Source organism: Taudactylus pleione, unplaced genomic scaffold, assembly GCF_031769625.1.
Source record: "Taudactylus pleione unplaced genomic scaffold, aTauple2 ptg000502l, whole genome shotgun sequence".
Taxonomy (NCBI): domain Eukaryota; kingdom Metazoa; phylum Chordata; class Amphibia; order Anura; family Myobatrachidae; genus Taudactylus; species Taudactylus pleione.
The window spans coordinates 5,453,492-5,462,392 of NW_028284904.1; the positions used below are offsets into that span (position 1 = coordinate 5,453,492).

Consider the following 8,901-nt stretch of genomic DNA (forward strand, 5'->3'; position numbering starts at 1 on the left):
TCAGTGTTGAAAGTCCAGGTTATGCAGTCAGCAGGAATTTGTAGCAGTGAGATTTAGAAATCACCTTTGTTGATGGTGTTTCTCCAAATATAGATCAAGTTTTTAGAAGTGCAGATCAGTTGTTTCCCTTCTGTTCCACTTCCGTTTAACGCCGGTCTAACGCCAGTATTAATCTTAAAATGCACTTTTGAATAGTGCACTTCTGAATGGGGCAATTCCAGCCAGGCTATGCCAGCCTACTAATGACCAATATGTAGGAGACCTGGCATGTTAAATTACTGATTGCTTACAAACCCAGCACCCTCCCACTAATATGGCTAGCAATAAATTTAGTAAAACAAACACACAGCACATACCTCAATCTCTCCCTATCATCTGGCACTGTCCCTTCTGCATTCAAACATGACCTTGTTTCCCCCATTCTTAAAAAACCTACCCTGGATCCTAACATACTCTCCAACTACTGACCCATCTCTCTCCTCCCTTTTGCTTCCAAACTCCTTGAGCATATTGTTTACAACCACCTTACCACCTTTCTTTCTTCCCACTCCCTCCTTGGCTCAATTCAATCTGGCTTTCATTCTCTTCACTCCACTGAAACTGCTCTCACGAAAGTCAGCAATGACCTCCTTGCTGCCAAATCCAAGGGCCACTACTCTCTGTTCATTCTCCTTGACCTCTCTGCTGCATTTGACACTGTAGACCACCCTATCCTCTATGCAAATCCTTCACTCTCTTGGTTTCCATGGCATTGCCCTCTCCTGGCTGTCCTCCTACCTCTCTGATTGTTCCTTCTCTGTCTCCTCTCAGGACTCCTCTTCCCTCCCACTTCCACTAACAGTACGAGTTCCCCAAGGTTCTGTTCTTTGACCTCTCCTTTTCTCCCTATATACGTCCTCTCTAGGTAACTCTTTTGACCTCCAATATCATCTCTATGTTGATGATACTCAAATTTACCTTTCCACCCCTGACCTTTCCCCCTTGCTTCTTACCCATATCTCCAACTGTCTCTCTGCTATCTCTTCATGGATGTCCCAGTGCTTTCTTAAACTTAACATGTCTAAGACTGAGCTGATCTTCTTCCCACCCTCTTCCTTTACCTCACTTCCCACAATTTCATTATCTATTGATGGCACAAATATCTCTTCTATCCCCAAAGTGCGCTGTCTTGGAGTTATTCTTGACTCCTTCCTCTCCTTTAACCACACATTCAGCACCTCTCACAGTCCTGCCGCTTCCACCTAAAAAATATTTCCAGGATTAGACCCTTCCTCACCCAGGATGCCACTAAAACCCTCATCCACTCACTGGTCATCTCCAGATTGGACTACTGTAACCTTCTCCTAGCTGGCCTCCCAGCCTCCCACCTCTCTCCACTACAATCGGTCCTCAATGTGATATCCTATTAAAATAAGATTATTCTACAAAAGGGCATAGAGGCCAATGCCATTTTGAATAAAGTTTATTTAAATAAAAAAACAAAACAGCAGTTTGAGGAGTGACAGTTGGAGCGGTTGTGAGGGGAGAGCTGATGTCGCCATGGAGCAGAGATGAGCAGCTTCCAGAGACTAAGCAGAAGGGAGCGACACAGCAGTGGGAGAGCAACATAAGTAAAATAGAGTCAAATTAAGAACTGTAAGGTGTCAAATCGTGATCCTGCTGATACCCTCAGTTAAGAGAGCGCACAACATGTGTCAGAGAAAAGACTTTATACATTTGTCTGATTCACCTTCATCTGAGGGGACACTGGCTCAGCAACGTTCATTGGACTGGGTGAGATAAATCCTTTAAATACATATATTTAGAAATCTGCTCCACTGCACAGGTCTTTATCCTATAGAGGCTATACGTACACAGCAGATTCCACAGGAAGCAGTCCCAGTTTGTTTGATACAACCATCTTTAATACATGTGCTGCAATATTTTGCTCAATGCTACAAGGAGTTTTACATCCTGAAGCCTACAGCATAACAAGATAATTGGGCCCCAACGTGCACATAAAGACCCCTGTAGTATCCTTGGCCACACCAAACTTATCTTGGACTTTACTAATGTCTATGCATAGATTGATTATATTGGTTTATTTTAGTAATGTAGTATTAAGCTAAAATGTTGTTATATATTTTCCATATGTGTGATGACCTTAATATGTATAAACTGTCTGTGATTTCATTAGATTGTGTGAGTTAAATAAGCTGAATCCATTCTCTCTCCTTTTCACCATAACCAATTCCTATTCCTAGTTATGGAATAAACTGTTTTATTCTTTTATGCAAAGCTCTGTCTACCCTTCTTTGTGTCTGCCTGGGGAATGCTTGCCTCTCTACCGGGATAGTGTTTAGGGAAAAGCTGCTGTCAAAGGAAGAATACCCTACCAAGGTAACTCTGACCTGTACCTACACCACATCATTTGCACCCTTTTCACACTAGGGTATTACATTTGGCGTCCTCGAACAGGATTTTCAGAGTCAAAAGCAAGCCATACCCTCAGCACAAAGGAAATGTCACAAGACAGGCAACCCACATGAGGGGGACCAGCACCCAATGGTGAAGATCCAGTAAGAGCAGCCCCAGTTATGACTCTTGCCACCCCAATTACCATGCCATACTACTTTGGGGCCCCTTAGCTCCCAACCTACACAGGTATTGCCCACAGCACTGAAACGAGCATCTTAGGAGAATTCAAGAGAAAAATGCAGTCCATGTTTCGGCTGTTCCCATTGAATATGCAACAACAGGTGGAGATCTTGATGGGACAGTTGAAAGGACCTGCACTAAAAGAGGTAACTTCCTGGCCTACTGAGGAGAAGAAGAAGAAGACTGTGGGCCAGATCCTCCAAAGACTTGCTACCATCTTTGACACAAGGACGGTGTCAGAACTTAAAATGCACTTCTATGCTCGAAAGCAACTACTGGGAGAATCTCTCCGGGATTATGCCCTAAGCCTGCAGGAAGCACTCAGAGATGTTCAGTATGCAGACCCTGAAGAAGTGCATGGCAAAGACAAAATGTTGTTGGACCAGTTTATTGAAGGTGCAAGGGACGAATTTGTAAAAACTCAGCTGCGATTACTAAGATTGCAAAAACCTGACAGCACATTCCTGGATTTTAAAGAGGCCGCGATTAAAGTTCTAGGCTCCAGCCTTTCCTCCGAAGTTGCTCCTCAAGTGTCTTTTCCAGAGTTGCTGCTGTATCGAGAGAATTCTGATTCCCAGGAGTCCAGTTTTAAAGGAGCTACTTACCCACTTGCGGTGAGAGGAGTGACAGTGCATCATACGCAGGCATGCATACCTGACTCCACTAGTGAATTACAATCTCAGCTGGCTGAACTGACACACAGTGTGACAGAAATGTGTAGAGAGCTGCAGAGTATGAAAAGACAGCAGGCACAGCTCCAGGAAGAAATTGAATGGTGCCAAGAGAGACAACAGAACAGTGCCCAAAGGGACATCCATAGCAGCATGGCAAGACTTTCTTCCAACCGCTTTGCCTCTCAAGGACAACCTATTTTCCAAAGTGATGACCGAAGCAGACATATTAAGAGAGAATGTGAGCAGCCAGGCCGTTTAAACCCCAAAACCTTGTGGCCACCCCGTTATGTTGGCCAATGCCCAGTGGTTCCAGTTTACATCAATGGAGTATCAATGCATGCTCTCCTAGACACTGGCTCACAAGTGACCACAATACAAGCAAACCAGTTTGAGCAGCACTGGGGGGAGGAACAGATGTTTCCATCAACTTCCACATTAATAAATCCGATTTCCAGTAATGGGCATTGCATCCCTTGCAAAGGATACTGGGAAGCTGAAGTTCGAATTGGACGAACAGTGCTACCCCAGCAAGGCTTCATAATCACCACTGTCCAAGATGATGGATTGCCTCCAGTGATAGTTTGCATGAATGTGCTGCGCAACTGTTGTGAGAAACTTGTAGCGGCACTCAGAGGAGAGAAGCATACTGTCCGGCTTTCAGAGAAGCAAAGCTTTTCACCTGGGAAAGACAAAAGGAAAGGAGGCATGATGCCCAGACTACCTGCAAGAGAGAAAGATGGACAAGATGAAGCTTGTCAAAAAGAGGCAGAAATCCCCATTTCCAGTCTCCAGATTGTCCAGCAGAATGCTTCACTATTGGACATAAATCATTTAGCATCCAGTTCTAGAAGCCTTAAGCAACCCAAACAAGTTACCAGGTGTGAAAATTTGCAAGGCAACAGTCAGTTGATAAGACACCTCAAAGCCTTACTGAGGAATGGGAAATACTTGACGAAGCGACAAAGGCAAGAATCCGATCCAGAACTTGTGAAGCTGTTGAGACAGCGAGAAAGGCTGTTTGAAGAGAAGGGACAGTTGTTTCGATGCAGTGTGGATCCCAAAACTAACTACAGGAATATTCAACTTGTGGTTCCTAAGAAAAGAGCCCATTTTGTGTTACAAAAATATCATGACCAGTCCGGGCACCCTGGGCGCAGAAGGATGGAAGTAGGCATCTGGAAAAAGTTATTTTGGGTTGGCATGAGAGAAGACATTAAGAGATGGTGCCGGAACTGTCCGACCTGCACTGTAAGAAGGACATCACACCCTCCATTTGTCCAGAATACATGGTCCCATATTGACTGTGTTGCTGAATTCCAAGGTGAAATGGAAGAGGTACATAAAGTCAATGTACAGCAGATGAGAGTGTTGTGTCACCGACAAGCAGAGAAGAACGACAGAGCTTGGAGAACATAAAACCACCATAATCAGTTTAAGGTCTGTACAGCCTGTCCCAGAGAAAGTACAGAAAGAGTCCAAGACTCATCCATAGCGGAGAGGTTGGGGTTTCCTAGACAAAATTTTATGACCTCACAATTTACCAGGGTTTGATCTGTTGCTTTAGGGAGCATCTGTCAATGTAGCAGAGGAGCCTCAAATAGAATTACCTGATAGATGTATGCAGTGATGTGAATATTATGTAATTTATATGCAATTCCCATAACTGTGTATTTTACAGTGATATGACCAAAGTCCTAATGCTTATTTTAATATATCCGGTTGATGGCAACTTCTTTTGCGTGAGGACACGCATATTTTCAGCAGGGAAGTATGTGATATCCTATTAAAATAAGATTATTCTACAAAAGGGCATAGAGGCCAATGCCATTTTGAATAAAGTTTATTTAAATAAAAAAACAAAACAGCAGTTTGAGGAGTGACAGTTGGAGCGGTTGTGAGGGGAGAGCTGATGTCGCCATGGAGCAGAGATGAGCAGCTGCCAGAGACTAAGCAGAAGGGAGCGACACAGCAGTGGGAGAGCAACATAAGTAAAATAGAGTCAAATTAAGAACTGTAAGGTGTCAAATCGTGATCCTGCTGATACCCTCAGTTAAGAGAGCGCACAACATGTGTCAGAGAATAGACTTTATACATTTGTCTGATTCACCTTCATCTGAGGGGACACTGGCTCAGCAACGTTCATTGGACTGGGTGAGATAAATCCTTTAAATACATATATTTAGAAATCTGCTCCACTGCACAGGTCTTTATCCTATAGAGGCTATACGTACACAGCAGATTCCACAGGAAGCAGTCCCAGTTTGTTTGATACAACCATCTTTAATACATGTGCTGCAATATTTTGCTCAATGCTACAAGGAGTTTTACATCCTGAAGCCTACAGCATAACAAGATAATTGGGCCCCAACGTGCACATAAAGACCCCTGTAGTATCCTTGGCCACACCAAAGTAATCTCGGACTTTACTAATGTCTATGCATAGATTGATTATATTGGTTTATTTTAGTAATGTAGTATTTAGCTAAAATGTTGTTATATATTTTCCATATGTGTGATGACCTTAATATGTATAAACTGTCTGTGATTTCATTAGATTGTGTGAGTTAAATAAGCTGAATCCATTCTCTCTCCTTTTCACCATAACCAATTCCTATTCCTAGTTATGGAATAAACTGTTTTATTGTTTTATGCAAAGCTCTGTCTACCCTTCTTTGTGTCTGCCTGGGGAATGCTTGCCTCTCTACCGGGATAGTGTTTAGGGAAAAGCTGCTGTCAAAGGAAGAATACCCTACCAAGGTAACTCTGACCTGTACCTACACCACATCATTTGCACCCTTTTCACACTAGGGTATTACATCAATGCTGCTGCTCGGCTCATCTTTCTCTCCAAATGTTCTACATCTGCTTCCCCTCTCCTTCAAGCCCTACACTGGCTCCCCTTCAGATGCCAATTCAAGGTTCTTACACTCGCCTACAAAGCCCTCACTAAATCCTTCCCCACATACATTTCTGACCTTCTCTCCCTTCACACTCCCACCCATCCACTTCGCTCAACAAATGCGTGCCGCCTCTCTTGCCAACTGATTACTTCCTCCCACTCCCGCATCCAAGATTTTGCCCGTGCTGCTCCCTACCTTTGGAACTTTCTCCCTCTCCCTATCAGACTCTCCACCTCACTGCATATCTTCAAACGGGCTCTCAAGACCCACTACTTCATCAAGGCCTTCCAGCTCTCACCCTAACCAACATAATACCCTCTCCTCCCTATCTTCCCCTTCTGTGTCACGCCTGTCTGTCCCTCCCCTTTAGTATGTAAGCTCTCACGAGCAGGGACCTCTTCCCTCATGTGCTTCTCCTTACACTTTCTTCTACTCCTTACTCCTCGTAAGGGCACCTAACACGTCTCTGCCAACTCCCTGCTGCTTATTGTGAGTGTTTTAATCACTATTGCAGCAATGTATATAATGTCCTTCACTGTACTGTATTTACTTGTTTTATTTTTTGTTCACATTAGTTTTATGTACTATGTAAGGCGCTGCGGAACACTTGTGGTGCCATATAAATAAAGGATAATAATAATAATACCACTAGGCTAATAACAGGCTCAATGAGCTAACTAACAAAGAAACTAAAAACATCAAACTAATATACTATGCAGTGATATGCTAAATAACATTGCTTATCAGCAAAAGTCTGAGACTTGTAGTCCATTACCTAAGTTCTTAGGCTGGCCAATATATATTCAGTATAGCAAACGTCTGAGACTTGTAGTCAGTTACCTAAGTTCTCAGGCTGGCCAATATATATTCAGTATAGCAAAAGTCTGAGACTTGTAGTCAGTTACCTAAGTTCTCAGGCTGGCCAATATATATTCAGTATAGCAAAAGTCTGAGACTTGTAGTCCGTTACCTAAGTTCTCAATTCACCAATTAAATGAGGAGTTTTTAATTTAGATATATTTAATTATTTATATCATCTAGATGTACAGTATATATATATATATATATATATATATTAGGGGTGAGCGGGTTCGGATTTCTGAAATCCGAACCCCCCCGAGCCCCCCCGATCCGAGTCCGATCCGAGTCAGGCTCGACTTTTCCCGCCTGACTCGGATCTGAAATCGAGGCAAAACGTCATCTTCCCGCCTTCCGAGTCTCGCGGGTTTTGGATCCTATATAAGGTACACACGTCGGCGCCATTTTCTCACTCGGCTGTGGACAGTGAAGAGGGAGGGTGGGAGTTAGGGCTGTGTAGTGTAGTGTAGTGTAGTGCTGCTGTTGTCCACTACTTCAAAGTCCATAGGGGCTGGCTGTGTTGTGCTGTGCTGCTGTTGTTAATAGGGGCTGTGTCCACTACTTCAAAGTCCATAGGGGCTGGCTGGACTGTGTTGTGCAGTCAGTTCTCCATAGGGGCTGTGTCCACTCCAAAGTCCTGTGCAGTGTCCCAGTCCTAAAGGAGTGCTGTAGTGTTGTCCAGGGGGTGCTCTGTCCATCAGGGGTGCTCCCCCCAAGTGCTAAAAAAATAATATATTTTCTGTGTTTGTGAATTGTGTGCGCAGTAGCCGCACGTGCATCAACAAAGTAGTGCCAAGCGTGCGCCTGTGTCATAAGTAAAGGGCCGGCTGGCTTGACCGTTAAGGGTGCTGTAACCCCCGAAAGTACACTCCAGTCCAAACCAAAAAAAAAATTATTTTCTGTGTTTGTGAATTGTGTGCGCAGTAGCCGCACGTGCATCAACAAAGTAGTGCCAAGCGTGCGCCTGTGTCATAAGTAAAGGGCCGGCTGGCTTGACCGTTAAGGGTGCTGTAACCCCCGAAAGTACACTCCAGTCCAAACCAAAAAAAAAATTATTTTCTGTGTTTGTGAATTGTGTGCGCAGTAGCCGCACGTGCATCAACAAAGTAGTGCCAAGCGTGCGCCTGTGTCATAAGTAAAGGGCCGGCTGGCTTGACCGTTAAGGGTGCTGTAACCCCCGAAAGTACACTCCAGTCCAAACCAAAAAAAATATTATTTTCTGTGTTTGTGAATTGTGTGCGCAGTAGTCGCACGTGCATCAACAAAGTAGTGCCAAGCGTGCGCCTGTGTCATAAGTAAAGGGCCGGCTGGCTTGACCGTTAAAGGGTGCTGTAACCCCCAAAGTACACTCCAGTCCAAACCAAAAAAAAAATTATTTTCTGTGTTTGTGAATTGTGTGCGCAGTAGCCGCACGTGCATCAACAAAGTAGTGCCAAGCGTGCGCCTGTGTCATAAGTAAAGGGCCGGCTGGCTTGACCGTTAAGGGTGCTGTAACCCCCGAAAGTACACTCCAGTCCAAACCAAAAAAAAAATTATTTTCTGTGTTTGTGAATTGTGTGCGCAGTAGCCGCACGTGCATCAACAAAGTAGTGCCAAGCGTGCGCCTGTGTCATAAGTAAAGGGCCGGCTGGCTTGACCGTTAAAGGGTGCTGTAACCCCCGAAAGTACACTCCAGTCCTAACCAAAAAAAAATTATTTTCTGTGTTTGTGAATTGTGTGCGCAGTAGCCGCACGTGCATCAACAAAGTAGTGCCAAGAGTGCGCCTGTGTCATAAGTAAAGGGCCGGCTGGCTTGACCGTTAAGGGTGCTGTAACCCCCGAAAGTACACTCC

The 8,901-nt window shown here is 44.3% G+C and overlaps 1 pseudogene; it reads left to right on the plus strand.

The window, feature by feature from the left end:
• Positions 1-2,501: 2,501 nt before the first annotated feature.
• LOC148501807 (uncharacterized) lies at positions 2,502-4,862 on the plus strand (annotated as a pseudogene).
• The last annotated feature ends 4,039 nt before the right edge of the window (positions 4,863-8,901 follow it).